The sequence below is a fragment of the Meleagris gallopavo genome, chromosome 3 (genome assembly GCF_905368555.1).
Source record: "Meleagris gallopavo chromosome 3, MGAL_WU_HG_1.1, whole genome shotgun sequence".
NCBI classification, from domain to species: Eukaryota; Metazoa; Chordata; class Aves; order Galliformes; family Phasianidae; genus Meleagris; species Meleagris gallopavo.
Window position 1 is genome coordinate 65,784,524 of NC_139406.1, and position 17,854 is coordinate 65,802,377.

A 17,854-nucleotide genomic window follows, 5' to 3' on the forward strand; every position below is an offset into this window, starting at 1 on the left:
TTCGGTTGGAAGGATGCTACAAAGACCAGAGAATCACAGAATCATAGGGGTCGGAAGGGACCTCTGGAGATCATCTAGTCCACCTTCCTGCTAGAGCAGAATCTCTGCAGTAGGTGATGAAGTTCAACTCCTGACCAATTCAAGTCTTGCTGAAATCTAATGCATGCTATTGAGGGCATTATCCAAACGCCTCAGAAATACACTACAGAACTTAAAATGGACCATCAGGACTTTCTCTTAGTGCTCCCGTTCCCTACTCATCCAGTTGTGCAACACACTCGGCAGATGCAGTGGTGGCTGGGTATTGGGGCAGGATGCGGGCCTGCTCCCTGGGAAAGGATGTGGACCTGATCCCTAGACAGGATGCAGACCTACTCCCCATGGCAAGATACAGGCCTGATCGTCAGGGCAGGATGTGGGCCTACTCCCAGCCACTGGGGCTTCTGCATGTCGGCACTTGGATGTGACAGCAATCTGGCACTGGCTTTGCCTGTGGGTGAGAAGCAGCTTACTCTCCACGTTACTGCTATGAAGGACTTTGGTGCAGGTGTCCTGATAACTGTGTGGAAGTGTCTGAGCTGCTTGATGGCTGTTTGGTGCCTTACAGAAGAGTGCTGTGAGTGTGAGAAAAAAATACCACAGCCAGGATAAGTGATGGAAAGCCTGCTTCTGCTTCAACGAGCCTTAAAAAAAGAAGGAATTGGGGTAAGGGTTCTATTTTAATGCATTTTCTCTTGCTTTTCCTACTTAAAAAATACAGTTTTATAGTATGTTTTCTCTTTTTTTTTTTATAAACTTTTTTTTCCCTTTGTGTTTCTTTTTTATACTAGCACTGTCTTTACAGATATCCACCCATACTGTAATTACAAAAAATTTCATAGCATTTTACAGTCATGGGAGTTCATGTGGTTTTGGGTACATGGTTTTAGGAATGTTTTCCTAAAATTATAATCAATTATATTTTACTGTTTTTGAAAACTCATATTTCTTCTAGTGAGTTCTCTTTTTTTACAATGTTACATATATGTGTACGAAAGGGCATTTATCCCTTCCCTTCCCTTCCCTTCCCTTCCCTTCCCTTCCCTTCCCTTCCCTTCCCTTCCCTTCCCTTCCCTTCCCTTCCCTTCCCTTCCCTTCCCTTCCCTTCCCTTCCCTTCCCTTCCCTTCCCTTCCCTTCTCCCTTCCCTTCCCTTCCCTTCCCTTCCCTTCCCTTCTTTAGAAAATGTGTTTCAGTGAGTAATAGCCACAATAATCTGTCCCTTAATTTTTTTTTCTTTTTCTTTCTTCTTCTTTTTTTTAATTATTATTTTTTCTATATTATTTTTTATTATTTCCTTCTTCTGGAGTCGGAGGCTTCACCGTGGGACAGGACAGCAGTTTTAGTGGAGCCACAGCAAGGGGGTCAAATTATATACCTTCAATTTTCTAGAGCAAGTCTCTTCCCTAGGAAATAATTTCAGACATGAAATCTTGGGAGTATATTGCCAGACACTCATGATTATTTTCTTGCTTTTGATGTAAATTAATGAATGCATGTATGTGTCCCATTATAAGCATTCAGGTAAATTCTTTTTCCAGTGGAAAGGTTCATTACTACTGCTACTACTATTACGATTGTTATTATTATTATCATCATTATTATGTACAATCCCTTCTCAGAATAATGATAATTTTAGGAAAGAATATTTGGTGTCTTTAACATGTAACAAAAAGCTAACATCAAACTTCTTACCAGCTTCTCCGAGGGTGAAAATAAATTCAAACATCATTACTTAAACTTGCTTAAATACATGCACTTTAAAAAAATTCTTACAAAATGACCTCTTTTCTACCAAGCAGTTTCATTTATTGCATGATAGTAAATGATCTTGAAGAGGAAGTCTGTTCAGCACATTAATATAAAAAATCAATTGATAAAAATACAGTTTTAAAAAGAGAGATTACTTATTGTAATTGTGGACTTTGTGGGCCTAACCCTACAGACATGTGCCTGTTTAGCCCCTATTTCAGCATGCCTAATTTACATGCTTACTCCTAAGCAAAAGTTTTGTTTGCAGATTTGAAACCTGAGATGAAAATGGAGCATCTGTTTTTTGAAGCTTAGGGTATTTCTGACCTTTTTGCGTCGTTTGCAATTACCCTAAAATACTTGCAAACACGTATCTTTTTTCAAGATCCTGTTTACAAATGTGCCTTTCTTCATCATTTGAAGTGAATGGTAGGTAGATATGTGCACAGAATGGGAGAGGAGTGTTAAGGACACAAAATTACAGTCAAAATATGGTGTGCTAACGGAATATACCCAATAAACACCACTTGGCAAGTCAAAGCCAGTGGGTCATGCTGAGACTTGAATATCTTTTTTATGAGAGAAAGTATATTTAAATATCACCTAAAGATGTAGTAAATGTATTTCGTAGTAAAAACAGTATACAGATACTTTAGGTTTTGCTTCATTTGTAGCATTTTAAAGGGCTCACTCTGAAACAGTGAACTGGTATGTGGGTGCTTGTTCAGTGGTGTTTGAGACCTTCAGTGTCTGATTTATTTTCTTTTCTTCAGCAAAGGCGACAACACCACAGGTTCTCAAAGATATCAGTTGGCCTGAAATGAAAATACGTAAAGAGCTTTACATTGTTCTAACCTACATAAATGGACCAAATTCTGATGAAAACTCTAAAACTAAGAGGAAGAAATGATTGATCAATAGCAGCTTTTTAATTCTTTTATATGACATACAGAATTTTTTCTCAAAACATTCAACAGTTACATTTATTGAAATGATGGTGAATGACCAAAGCTAAATGTAATCTCCCAAACTCTCCTTTTCTCACATCACAATTACTCCACTTTTAATAAGACGTTGTGATTTTGAAAACATTCTAGAATACACCACTTTTCTTTGAACATTTGTGTCACTTTGAAGGTATAGTCCTGTAAAACAGGACTGAATCAGCAGTTTTTAGACTCATCTTTTCTGAAAATATTGAAGAAGTATGTATATTCTGCACCTCTTATCTCTCATCCCTGGTTTATTTGATTGATTTCTGGGCCATACAGTTTTGGGAGGAAAAATATCTTGCTATTAATTCACAGGCCATTTCTCAGAAGAAATAAAATTCCATTTTGCTGTTGGTTTTATTTGATGTATTTTTATATGGGTCATGAGAAGTTGTGGCATTTTCAGTATGTGTCACACTCAGTGTTGTCTCTTATCTTGTCTGAAGCAGATGATGCAATTTGGTGCCTTTTGCTGTGTATGGCTAAGATTAGGGTGGGCAAGCCAGCAAAAATGTGTCTAGGTAAGACCATGTGACTGTGACACTTAAAAAGGATAAGTGAGTGTTGCAGTGGGCCTCTGGGAGTTTTTTTCTCTTGCTAGCAACCTGTGCTCCTAAATCAGGAGTGGCTTTAGAAGGCTGTGGTGCTGATGCATTGTACTCCATGGAGGCAGAGTCCTGTAGATATCATGACATATGCATATGCAACTTCAGTTGCTTCTGAGGAGCACCCTAAAAGTGATCCCGGTGCTCCAGTGTTTTCATATTTCTGTTAAGAGCCATTAAGGCATTGCTTTTACTTCTAGAGCTCCCATACTTGATGTACTCCTGGACGAAACATGTCTCAAATCTATATTGCAACCTTCTTGTAATTATTCTGCTGCAACTCAGGATTCCTTGTCCCTGGTCTACTGAATGTAAGCATTACACAGTGTTGCTCATAACACAGCATGTGAACCTTGGCGAAAGCTTTTCCCCAGTTCTTTATGGGTATATATTGGCAGATCAAAACCTCAAGCATCTGCTTTCAGGGATTTGGAGTGGAGCATTCAGTAGGGCAGAAGCTCAAACTTTGATCTCTTCCATTTCCCTGGCATGTAAACCTCTCCTCCTCTCTAGGAAGAGCCTGTAGGCTATAATCAGATCTCAGCATTATTATTAGTTTGGCAATCAGAAGATACGGGACCTTCCTGGGTTTGTGTTTTCAAGAAAATAGGTTGTGGGGAAGTGAGTCAGAAGACATGATACAGAGAAAGTACCATGTGTTCTACCTCTGGCAAAAGAGAACTCTTTACTGATACAAGCTGAACAAACCCAGCTGCCTTGTCTCTTAGCACTTGGAAATGGTAAACAGAGAATGTACCCATAAAAGTAGCACTCAGCATTTCATTGCGATATGGAAAACTCCACCGATCCACAACAGTCTGTGACTTGGAACACTTTGTAGCAGTATGCCTCTCCCACTGCCTCATCACAGCTGAGTAAAACAGCAGAAACAAGCCCTGTGCTACATGACCAAGTTACAAAATAGTTAAAAAGCCAAGTGCTTTGCACAGAGCAGCATTTTAGCTAATAGAACAGTACCCATATGACTACAAAGCTAACACTATGTATGAAATTTGGACTGAAATATCAAGAGTGTTTTTTCTCTTGAAAGTGAATTACGTAAAGAACAGCATGAAGGTATAATGATGTATGGGTGCTGCTGTCATCATGATCAGCTGGACTCTGTCTCTCAAGGACTAATCTCTCTTGGGTTAGGTTCTCCGTGGACTTGGGCATGTGAGTATACCAGCAGTCTACTACATAGAAAGTGCTAGCAGCTGTTGGCTCTTCCACTTTGCTTGTTGAAAGATTATTATTCTCTTCCTGTTCTGTCCTTTGTATTCACACTGGTTGGAGTCCACATTCCTCATGTAACAAGCTTCCTATAGTCATCTAAAAGCCACCTGAGAAAGGTCCTGGAATGATCTGAAAGCAGGTGCTGGAGTCAAGCTTACATTGCTGGAAACCTGGCTCTCTGTCATAAGTTGTCTTGCTAGCCATTGATCTGCAAAGAATCTGTCCATTGCCAATGAACTCTACATCCTCCAGTGAACTTTCAAGCTCACCTAAAACCAAGATGGAGGTCTAATACTCAGGCAGTCCAGAAATTGAGGGGAAACAACATCCTTCTGATCCTTGCCCGGGAGATGTTTCCAACATAAGCTTTGGAAAGTGATCAAAGTGTTTTCCTTGGGACATCAACTAAAGAAGCAAATGAGATGCCTTCAGTGGGATACCTATCTCCCAGATTCTCCAGGAGCTGATGAAATCTATTCTGCTTTTTCTAGAGCCACTTCAAAAAGCTTCAAGCTTTCAAGGTTGGAGTTGCTAGAGCAAAGCTTGGATGAATGCCTTAGGAAAAACCATGGAATATGCAAAGATGGGAAAGGACCGGAGCAGCTGGAAAACAAACTTATTAGTTAATCAGGAATTCCTTCCATCCCTCTTCAGCCCTGCACCCAGGGTGTGCACTGGGAATGCATGCCCTGATATGCCAGCCTGAGTGTTGAGAATAAAGCAGTCTCACATGTGGCTGGTGTTTACAGTAAACTGGGGTGTGACAGCCTTCCCATCCCAGTTTTCAAGATCTCTGGGCACAGAGCTACAACACTGAAAATCACGAATAGGTCTGATTTATATTTCCAGGAAGCCAACCAACCAAAAAAACCCCAAACCCAAACCAACAAACAAACAACCAAAAAAACACAAACCAAAACAAACAAACAAAAAAACCCCAACAAATAGCAAAAAAGTGGAGCAGGCCTTACTTTCCCTGTACAGCACCAATTAAGAAGAGGTTGGAGATCATCTTTGAATGGACTTTTCTTTTGCTCTATCCAGCTCTCCATAAGTAGCCTGTTAGAGGAGTAGCCTGGTGATTAAAATACTTCTGCAGAGGAAGAATGAGACACAGATGAGAGCCAGGCTGGAGATTAGCTGGTGGCTGGGTGGGATAGAGGTGGGGTCAGTTCATGATCTGGGCTGGCAGCCCCAGGGATAACAGCTGGGACTGTGTGTCTAGCAGATCAGATGGAGTCACTGTTTAGCACTTTGTCCTCCTGTAGCTCATTGGCATTGCTACATTTGGAAAAAACACATAAAGCTGTTTAAGAATAAAATGATATAAATATGAACTGTTGGCTTGGCATCATGGATGTCATTCCCAGCCAGTTCCTGCACAGGTTTTTGCTTGGTAAATTGCATCTCCATATTTATCTGCTAATCAGAGGAGGAGGAGAGGAGCAGTAAGATGGTAGTCACTGTTGTTTCTCAGCTAGATAGTTCTCTATGTATAGCTCTGGAGAAGCTTTGGTCGTGCTATGTGAGGTGAGTGCCAAACCACCTATTGCTGGCAGTACTTACGTAACAGGTAAACAAAATGGTAAGTCAAGTTTGAGATGTACCTGAAGAAGAGGCAGGCTGGGAAGGGTTTGCTGGCATGTATAGCATGAGAAGGTGCTTCTTCTGTACTCTTTTAAGGATCACATAGTGGCTATATAAGGAAGGCTATAAGCTAGGCAGTCTGGAAAAGCTAAAAGTGCAGTCAGGGATGGAGGATACTTTGGCTCAAAGAAAATCAAATTAGTAGGATCCCTTGATCACTATTGGAAACCTGGCTACTGGTTCTTCCAGTAGCATTCATGCTAAATTGTCAATTTCTTAAAATTTGGAAGTACTCCTGGAAATGAGGACTTGGAATCATGGCAACTTTTATTATTCAAGGAAATCTCTGTGAGAAGCACTGGAGAGTTAGAGGAGATAAATCAGATCATGCATATTACATGTACTGGAATAGTGAATTAAGCATGTTTCATTAAGACTGATGGCTCTAGCTTCTATCATCAGTATTTCTTGCAAAGCATTCTCTAGTAAAAAAATAAAAAAGTCTTAAAAAAAAAAATAAAGAGGCTTTGATTCCTGTTCAAGGTTATTTGGAGGGCAGGAAGTTTGGGCTAGAGCATGTTAGATTGGGCAACAGTAATGGTTAGTTTCAATTTTATGTAAAACTGATGATCCAAGTGTTTCTTCTGCTTCATTCTTTGTCACTTAACTGTTAAACTGATGAAAGGCATGTCTGTTCTCAGAATGACAATATTATTGACAAGTTTAGGAAAAGTAAAGTAAAAACAAGCAGGTTGACTTCTGAAAGGAAGGCAAGTGTTGAAGATAAATACTTGTTAAGACATATACAACTTGTTCACTCTATCTACCCATGAGCGGGAGAAAAACTGGCATGGTTCCACACCAAGCATTTCTAGTGTTTCAGTTAAAGCTTAATATGATCTGTCAGCTGTAGAATATGTTAGTGCTGATTTTTGCAGATATTTATCCATTTTTGTCACTTCCTGCCTGTGTGTGCAGATGTCAAAGGGTATCCTTCCCTCACTGTTTGAAGCTGCTTGCTGTAGGATGGGAAAGAAAGACCTCTGCTCCTAATCAGCATCAAAAGCATGTGCTCACAGATCATGGAAATGTAATTAATTACTCTGCAGAGGTAGGTCCTAAGGAAAGGTGTTACAGGTGATGAAAATACTTGCATACTCTGTCTCATGTAATAGATATTTTGTCCATGCAATCTGATCAACTTTCATCCTTTTCAGTAGTTGATGAGGATTTTGTTTTCTTTCTACACAATCTGGAGTACAACCAAATTTTTGTCCTTGTAGGAGCATGAGTAGAGATTGATTTTTGAGATACATACTTCTGAATAATGTATGCAAAAAGGGTAGGATCATTAGGAGGGCCGATGTTGAAAGGTGGTTAATTTGGACTGCAGACTGATAAACTGCTAAGTGTGATGCTAATAGAATCAAACGGCATGCACCACAGCAGTTAAACAGTTAAATACTGAAGCTTTGCCATGGACACTCAGTACTGTCTCTACAATTCTTGTGGTGACTACCCATACAGAACTACTACTACTAGGAGTCCCTCTCTGACATGAAAGAAAGAGCATTGCAGATACAATTATTTTTTTTGCTACGACATCATTTCCCTCTTATGCTAAAGTAATGCTTACAATTTTGTGAAGTAATACTCCACTGTTTCACAAAGTAAAATGTGATTATGGGATATGGCGTATGGATTATTTGTGATACTTGTATATTATTTCCGGTGGATGTTCAAGTGGAACAAGTCCGGACTCTGAATCATAGGTATTGGTTAATACTGGGAGTCATAGAGCACCCTTATTTTTTAATTGAATAATTTACGTCTCAACACCCCATCTTGTTTCAGATGCTTTGATAGAACAAAAATTGAACTGAGAAGAAAAAAGATTTTTCTCAATATTAGGCTTTTTGCTTTTGACCACCATCTCCATTGCAGAATTCAGTTTTGATCATAACTAAAATCACGCCTGGGCTGTCTTAAATATGTCTTTCAATTTATTGAAAATTCTGAGTAGGTCTTTAACCAAGATAGCTACCTAAATTGAGCAATTTGCAAAAATGAGACTATATCCTCATTCCCGTCTCTAAAACTCTGAATGTCTGCCAGACCTTATCTTCAATCTCCTAATTTAGGTAGGAGGAGCCCACTCAGTGTTTGAGAGAGCCACATTACATAATGCTTGCTTAGTGTAACAGATTTTGGTCAATACATACCAGCTGAAACTTGGCAGTCCCGGGAGGCAGTGTTGACAAGTTCTGTGTGGACGTGTTTACCTTCTTGTTAGCTACAAAACATGTTCAGGCGATTACATCAAATACTGTGCTCTGATAAAAGCAGCTTATTTGAAAATTTAAGTGGCTGACATTTACACATCAAATTTGCGCACTTTTGCAGGTAATTGGCAGAAGCCATCTTTAATGGATGCCCAGTTTAATATGGTCATTATAAAGCATACACTGTGTACTTTCAGAATTTTTATTTAATTAGTTCTATAGATGATGTTCATTTGAGATTAAAACACTGTGGCTTCCTGTTTCATAGAGCTTCTTAACTTTATTCTGAAATATTATGTGCTTCCTAAATGGACTAGATGACTTTTCGTAGTACTTTGACATCTACTAACTCCTTCCAAATGGACCAGACTTCCCTAATGTGCCAAACATTATTCAGACATTTGTAAAATGGCTTGGTTTCTTGTAGCACTAGGTCATGCAGTAATGTGGTAGTTATTGGAGGAAGCTTTGGGAAGACATCTTCAAGAATAAGACCACAGGCAAAACATATTGTCTGAATACCACTAAGCTGAACTTCAGCGTCTTAAAAAAAAAAAAAAAAAAAAAAAAAAAAAAAAAAAAAAAAAAGTTTCACTTTCTGATTTGAAAGTATTCTGTTATGCCTTTCATATAATGAATATTTTTAAGTTATTCTAGAGTTTTAAATCAGTTACCAATATGCAACCAATACTGCTAGAGTACTAGCAATATTTTTTGTGTCTTAGACTATAAAATATCTACAGTATTTACTTTACCCTTCAAGCTTCTTCCTTATTAGTAACAGGATTATATTATAAATCAAACGCATCCCATTATCCTCTTCTCTGCCAAAAATAGATATTAGTTCTTGTGATCAGGAGAAAAAAATTCAAAGGCTCAATAGAATTACTAACATCAGTTAGAAACGAAATTTCCAAACCTTAGAAATGTAATCAACTTAATTCAATTTTGGAAATGTTTCATAGTTGACAATATTTTTCTATAGAGAGCTTATTTAGATCCAGTTAGTACTTGGCTTGTACGAAAATATGTTGTCCAGAGAGTCTTTCTACATGATATGCAGTCAATGCAACCTCCTTTTCCTATCCTAGCACTGTGTCCTGCAGTCGTCTCACTGGTGTTTCACCTTCATACCCCAACATGCTGGGTTGTTTATTTGACTGATGGAAGCAACTTTTGTGGAAATAAGCAACTGGGTGGAAGAGATACGATTCCGTGACTGAAGAAGTGACTTTCATATGAAATAATACTTTGTTGAGCACCAGATATCAATGTGAAAGAGAGTTATGAAACCTGGCAGTTTGCAGCCCACCCAATGCACAAAGAAAACCATGTATAGTTCAGTCCTGGTCCATCTGCTTCTATTTTCTCCATGTGACATTATACAACTGCTATATGCAGAAGCAAAGCTTGGCTGTATTTGTGAAGTATCCCAGAAGAATAGCATGATTCTGCTTGATGGTTCCTCCTGACAGAGCAGAACCAGAAGTCATTTGCCCTTTTCTATACAGGAAAGGTCAAAAGTGAATGACTCGTAGTGCTCTCATGGTTTTATGTCCAGGTCTGTATTACCCTGAGAAATTATTATAGATAACATTTATGTGCATGTATCTGTATCTATGTGCATGTGTGGATAACACATGTATGAATTTGGCAGAGATTAAAAGGAGTTGCTGTTGAAATAGTCTTTTCTTGAGCCCTTTTTAAGCCTTCAGGTCTCACTAAAGAGTTAATATGTGGGTTTGAAAAATGTACTAAGAAAGCATCTTTTGTAGACACAAATGCTCTAAATATTTGCTCACTGAAGGCTTTTGGAATGGCTGGTCTGCAGAGCACTTGTTGGTGTCCTTAGAACAGCTGGCAGATGGTGTTGTGCAGGCACTGCTCCAGACACTGAGAGTTTACTGAATAGTGTCTCAAGGGCAATCCCCTACAGTGAAAGTAAAGCCACCCAATGGTTTTTCCTTAATAAAAAAGCAACAGAACAAACCTAAAAAAGCCATTAATTTTGTGTGATTTTTATTTGCACTTTTGCATGTCTACTCTCAGGATTGTTTGGGGTTTTTTATTTTTATTCAATAGACTTATTTCATTTTCTTCAGAGGTGTGGCATGGTATCATTGTGGTCTAATACATTAAATCATTTTGAATAGACTTTCATCAACATAATTGGTGAAGATCGTTTTGTGCAAGTAAAATTCCAAGATGCTGAGTTTCTGCCTCTATAGTCACGTCTGCATGGCATAGTATTTTTCAGCACTTCAGCTTGAAAACTGGAGGCATAAGGCCAGAGTTTCTGTAGGTCAGCTCTTCATTTCTGAACTTGTCACTGGAGAAAGAGCAGAGACAGAAGAATAGCAGGAGGTAGAATAAATAACTCCAGGGGACACTATTTTGAGAGAAAGTCAAACACTGCTGTGAAGAGTAGCTAGAAGAAGTAGAGTAGCTATGTACAAGTTCCTCATATTGCGCGTGTTTGACAAGTCAGGGTTCTTGGTAGGGATTCTTGAGCTGAGTGAGGGTGGGTCATTGTTCTGCTGACTCTGGGCTCTGTTCCTCGAAGTTGTCATCAAACAGGAAAGAATTTCCCTCATTCTCTGACAAACTTCCTCTTTATAAGGGATTAAAGAACAGAGAATTTTACTGAGAGGAAAAAGGTATAAACAAAAGTTTTCAGTACTTTAACCTCATTCACCAGAGTTGCTTGTAGATGTTTACCTTATTTCACAAAGAAAAAAAAAAAAGTGGATTATTTTAGTCTTTGACATAACATAAGATCAGCATCTGTCAGTACGAATTCTTAGGAGAATGGTGGCAAGCTGTCAGTGATAGTTAAATATTTGGTTTGTATTCAAAAGATATAGGAGGGAAATATACAAACTGAGTAGCAAAAACTTCCAGGAAAGAGGCAGTAAAGACATGAAACAGCAAGCATAAAGAAAGAAAATCTTAAATTGTCAAAGGCTACACATCTGTTTGGAGATACAGATTTCTGTCAGATCTCTGGTTTCAACAACTCTTTCCTTTCTCAAATTACTCTGAGATCTACATCTGAGAATGTAGAGATTAAAAGTGTTTGACTATTCCATTATTTCATTAAGAAATGAGGAGAGAGAAAAAAAATATGCTATTAAATGAATTATATAATATCAATGTCTTTTTTATAACCTTGATAGTGTAAACATAATATTTTAGTATATTCATCTTGTTCGCTTTCTGTTCCCACTCTCCTTTCTTCCTATTTTTCAAACTAGGGAATCTCATACACCCTTGTGTAAAATATGAACAGATTATTTATTTTTTTTTACAAATTATTTTAACATATTCCTTTTAAATAGTTTGTGAAGTGCAATCTTCTAGAGTTCATGTGAACAGTGTTAAATTCAGTGGGGTATTGGTTGTTTGGTTTTGTTCTGTCACTGACTTGGAAATAATGGTTGTAGGAAGGAAGAGGGAGAAGAGAAAGACAGAGATAGTTGGGATCCACAACTGCAGGCTAGTCAAGTAACTCAAATTTTCAAATAAATGCTGGAATAAAAATTCCAAACACCTATTAAGTACATGAAAGAACAAAAATAGATGAATTGCAGTCAACAAGTCATGTCACACCAATATTATTTCCTTCTTTCAGAGGATAATAGATCTTTTGGGCAGATAGGAAGCAGTAAATTCTATCTGCCTTGTCATTATTAGAGATTCTGGAGTTGTTTCGTATGACATATTCATACAGTAAATGGGCTAGAGAGATACGGTCAAATTAATGTATGAACTAGCTGGATGCAAGACCTCAAATTCAATATTAAACAACTTTGCCACTGAGAATACTGCCCAAAAAGTAGAATTGGTATTGGGGCCCTTGCAAGGGTCTTTTCTGGGTTTAATACTTACCAGTATTTTCTTCAGTGGGTTAAGTGTTAGAGAGTGTGCTATGGAGTTCTCAGATGCTGTGGAACTGGAAGGGGTTTAAAGTATGCTGAAGGACAGGGTGTATATTGAAAATAGTCTTGATGACCAGTGATGATTTGGAGGGCAGATGAAGGGAGATTTACAAAGCATTTCAAGAGGAAGATACACAAGATTTGCAGCTAGTAGCAGTAAGCAAATGCAAAAATGTAATACAAATGTTCAAATGTGATTCTAAAGCAGGCAATAAATGTCTTTTTTCTGTACTACCTCTTTCTGTTGTTTTCTCCTTACATGTGCATAGAGTGTTTCTTTTTTTCCTGTATGTTCTTTGCCTGTTGGATCTGTCTTTGTACCTTGGCTAGCCTCATTCTGTCCTTACTGCTTCAAAACTTTTTTTGCTCCTCATTCATTTCCTGATGTATATTTTCTTTGAGAGTTCAGGTTACCGAGGATTTCGTGACTTTGTCGAGCTGATCTATTTTTAAGTTTCCTCATTCTTCCTTTTAGATGGTAACATTTCTTTATTTTATTTATTTATTTATTTAGTAAAGACACGTATTACTTTTCTGCCGTGAAATATCAAGTCCTCGAACATGGTATCTTATATCTTAATATCTACTGTTCTTGTTCATCCTCTTTTTTTTTTTTTTAATAGAAATATTAAACTATAATGTATTGATTCTATTACTTGACTTACCTTTACACAACGGTTCTCCTGTAAGTGTTGCTGTAGGTATCCTTTTCTAGCTGGTTTTGTCACCTTCCCTATCTAATCTCAGCTTCTCAAATCATTAGTAGGGATTTGCTTTCCTGCCCAGCTCTAGGAGAAAGACTTCCAGACAGCTGTATGGGTAATATTCTGACAGCGGGCTGTTTATCTTCACCTTTACCTGTACACTTCCGGCTGAGCAACTTCCATTATCCACGTGCAGCCAAGATGTGGAGCACAAGGTCTGCTGGCACAGGGCAGTGGCATATCTTTTTTCCCAGCCTAGCCAATCTATATGAATTACTCCATCCATTCTTAGCTATGCTAGTTGGCATAGCTAGTTCTTGTATTCAGTTTCCCACGTTTCTTTCACTGGTGCAGACGTCTAAAGTGTCCTGTAGATGGATTGCTTGGTTTTATTTTCTTGCCGGGGACCTTGTATGACTTGTTCTATTAGTAGAGGAAAAAAAAAAAAAAGAAAAATAAAAAGGAGCAGATATAATTGGCAGATCGTCAGGAGAGATATTTCCCGTGAAGAGAGGAAATATTAGTGGTAAGGCACAATTGAAACACGAATCTGGAAGAACGGTCAGGAAGAATTAATGCTGACATGAACCGGTCAGACACTTGTCATTGTGAGGACAGAAATCCCCTAGTGACAAAAGAAGCTAAGAGGCTGATCAGCCTACCAAACTAAAGACAAAGGGGTTGGTATTCATAGGCAAACCTAGAGGCTGAACACAAAGGAAAAGAGCTAGATAAGATAAAGGATGACTGATAGTGGTACAAACGGGTGTAAATAGCTTGCAAATAACTTCAGGCTAGCACTGCAAGATGGCTGTTAATCAAGGGAGAAAACAAATTTCTGGAGCAGCTCCCATTAGGAGAAGGGTTTAGGTTATAGTAAGTCAGAGATAAAAAGATCCAAAGTGTAACAGTGTGAAATTGCTTAAAGAACCTCCTCAGGCTAGGAGGTTGCAGCAGACACGGTAAAACCACCTAATAGTACTTCTCAATTCTGTGCTTTAGAAAAGATTTCGTAAGTTAAATTCACATACCTTTTTTTTTCTTTTTCTTTTTTTTTCTTTTTTTTTTTTTTTTTTTTTGACACAAACATTCATGCTGTTCTCGGTGGTGTGTAGCAATAGGACAAGGAGAAATGGCTTAAAACTTGAGCATAGGGAGTTCCATACTAACATGTGGAAAAACTTTGCTGTAAGGGTGACGGAGCACTGGAACAGGTTGCCCAGAGAGGTTGTAGGGTCTGCTTCTTCTAGATAGAGATATTCAAGATCCATCTATTTGTGTAACCTACTGTAGGGAACCTGCTTTAGAAGAGGTGTTGGACTCGATGATTTCCTGATGTCCCTTCCAACCCCAGTGGTCCTGCAGTTCTTGTATCCCCTATGTAATTACCAGCAGGGATTGATTTAACAAAGCTGCACAAATCTACCTGACATGGTTTTTTGAAGCTACCAGATAAAAAGAGAAGTTTACAGAAGAGAGAAGTTATTCTTTGGTTTTAAGGATTACCTAAAGGGCTGAGTGGTAACTGTTATGTTTACTCTTTGTATCCAAGGATTGATTATTCATCTAAAAGTCAATGGTTGCCTAGTGACAAGCAATTATGCTCAAATTTGATTTCTTGTGTACACATAAAATATTGTCTTGGCCCAGAGCTGTGGAGTTTTCAACAAAACAATCCAGGGGTTTTGGCATTTCTCTAATAAACTTCCTGCATGTTTTGGTTAATTTGTGGGACAGTTTGCATGATGTTACCTGTTTTTATGTTCAAGGACAGAATAAGGAGGCACTGTTTTGTTTGATTGTTGTGACTTTTTTTTTTTTTTTTAATGCTGTTACATATATATATATAGCCAAATAAAAATAACCCATAAAAACAAACAAACAAACAAAAACCTGTGCAGGTCTTCTCAACTGTGAACTCTGATGGTCTGGGCAGCACTGACACTGGCAATCTGAGTTGTCTGCACTCATTTATTTCAGTACATTGGTACACAAGGGTAAATTCCTGGTGGATGTGAATTTACTGATTGTGAGTTGCTTCAGAATACTGAAATAGGACATTGGAAACACGAGTCAAAAGAATTGTAAAGCAATCAAGTTGTAGTTTACAAAGCTCTGTTGGTGCTTCTGCAGGTTCTTGCTATTACAAATCAGATTCTTTTCAAAGAGTAATTGTTCTGAAAATTAAAGTAAATATGAAATACATAACAAAAGAAGGAAGTTTATGAGGGTGGTTAGTAATAGGACAAGGGTGAATGGTTTTAAACTGAGACAGGGGAGATTTAGGTAAGATATTAGGAAGAAGTTTTTCACACAGAGGGTGGTCATGCACTGGAACATGTTGCCCAAGGAGGTTGTGGATGCCCCATCCCTGGAGGCATTCAAGGCCAGGCTGGATGTTGGTCTGGGCAGCCTGGTCTGGTGGTTGGGCACTCTGCACATAGCAGGGGGGTTGAAACTAGATGATCATTGTGGTGCTTTTCAACCTAGGCCATTCTATGATTCTATGAAGATATATTTCCACTGTAGCATCCTTCATTTGTAAGGAACATGAATTTTTAAAATATGCTTATTATTTCTGTCAGATTTCACCAATACAGAAGTTTCAGACCAGAATTGTTTTTGTATTGGATCTGGACTACACATACAATTCTATGAGGGAGGTGAGTGAGCCTCCCTCTGTTTATCCAGGCACATCCATGCTGGATGCATTATTTTGGTGGCAGTTTCCAAGGGAATAGCTATCCTGTTTGCCCTGTTGGCAGTTGTGGAGGTGAAGTGCAGCACCCAGCTGTGCTGGAAATATTTCACAACTTCACTGGAAGTTGGGAAAAAGGCAAAGAACCCTTTTTGAGAATACTCATGTTTAAAATCATCCATTTTGCTCATGGCAGTCTTGTGGGTGATTCTTCTACTTTTTAATTGGGATATCTATTACTACTATATAGACAAAAAAAAAAAAAAAGAAAATACCAGACACAAGATAGAAAATCTGCTTACTTTATTAATGAACAACAGTAGTAGTGAGTGACATTTCAAAAGCTACACTACTGTTATGCCATCACTTTCCTTTTTTTAATCCATAAGACGTGTATCTTTCTTTTCAAAAAAAATTATACAGTATCCATACATAGAGTTGTCTTCTCGACATGATCTGTGCTTCGTATGTAGTGATAAATGTGTCAAGACATGGTGGAATTCTGAGCTTGACAAAATGTTGCTTATTTTGATATGCCATTTCAATTTATAGCTTACATAGAATCATAGAATCATTAAGGCTGGAAAAGACCACAAAGACCATCTAGTCCAACCATCAACTCGTCACTGCCATACCACTAAACAATGTCAATGGCATATGGAAGTGTTCATATGAAAATGAAGCAGCAAGGTACTTTCTCACCAATCAGACACAACATGGAAGCATCTTATAAGGGTTTAAGTCTAGATTATGCTTTTTTTTTTTTTTTTTAATCCCTAGTTCTTGTTTTACTTTGCCTTTTCCACTGTTTAACAAAGAAAGGGTCCAAGATCATGATGGACCATCAAATAAACATGAGGACTCAGTATAGTGATGTCATCTTCATATTTTATTCATCCATGGAGAGCTGAATGGAAATAAGAAGGAAGTACAAGGAAGTGGGTATTACTTTTGCATGTGGCATCAACTATTCTCTTACAGCAGCTACTCTAAACCATATTTGGAACAGGTCAGAAAGGAAACACAAGAAAGAAGCACAAATATTGCTTTCAGGATTGCTGTGTGGGTTCAGTTTCTCCTGCAGGAAGTTGGCATCTGGTTGGGTCCTGAGTGCCAGGGCAGAGCTGCAGAAGAAGGGGTCTTCCCTCTCCTCAGCTGGAGCCCAACTCGTGGGGTGGGTGGAAGTGGAGCTGGGGAAGTGCTGAAGTCGCCGTGTGGAAAGGGGGAATTGCACGTTTTAGAGCCAGGAATATATCAATATGTAACTAATGGGTCTTGTTCATAAGGAAAACATTTTCTGCGGATGATTCTCCACGAGAGGGAGCTAGAACTGTCTGGAAATGTCAGCAATGCAGCCTTGCCAAACACTGCAGCCTCGCCCCATCCTTCAAGAGCTCGCAGCATCATTCCGTGCAAACAGCTGCTGCAGGGAGACCGCTGCTCAGAGCCACCGGGAACTGCCCAGACAGCTGCAACTGCGAGCAGAAAACAAATTCCTTCCTTTTTTCTGTATGTCTGACCTGTTCTATGCCAAGGAATTACTAGCAGTGCAAACACAGTTCTGCTATGGCAGTGCAAAGACTCAAGGGTCTCACTGCCTTGCTCAGATAATTAGCAAAACATGCAGTCCCTATCTATATTTATCTTCGTGCACATCTGAGACAACAGGGGCAGGAGGCAAACTGAGGGGAGAAGGGAACTAGAAATAAACATGCAGCAATAAAAGGTAGAAATGCTTTCTGGATCACTGAGCTGGATCTGTAAACTGTGCTTCCTAGTGATTTAAACACATACGCAGAAAACGCATCAAAGTCTTGAAGTGGGATCTTCTTCTAAGAATATGTGTATTACATGGGGAAAAAACAGATTTATAAATGCATTTGGAGGCTTATAATGCTTATAATGCATTTGGAGTTTTGAAATCATCAGTAATTAAAAGAGACTGAAATAACTGGTCTGAAAGAAGAGTCAAGGATCCAACAAAATACTACAGCTAAAATGGCACGGCCTCTGTTTCCTCTGG

At 38.6% G+C, this 17,854-nt stretch overlaps 1 long non-coding RNA gene across 8 annotated transcripts in view; it reads left to right on the forward strand.

The window, feature by feature from the left end:
- The window catches only part of LOC104910381 (uncharacterized), an 89,945-nt gene that overhangs the window by 4,715 nt on the left and 67,376 nt on the right, over positions 1 to 17,854 (forward strand). For 6 of the 8 annotated variants that reach the window (XR_014882580.1, XR_014882581.1, XR_014882579.1 and 3 more), the window contains one exon: positions 1 to 17,854. This exon is cut by the window's right edge. This is a non-coding gene — a long non-coding RNA (uncharacterized LOC104910381). The other 2 variants (XR_014882586.1, XR_014882583.1) reach the window with 2 other exon arrangements.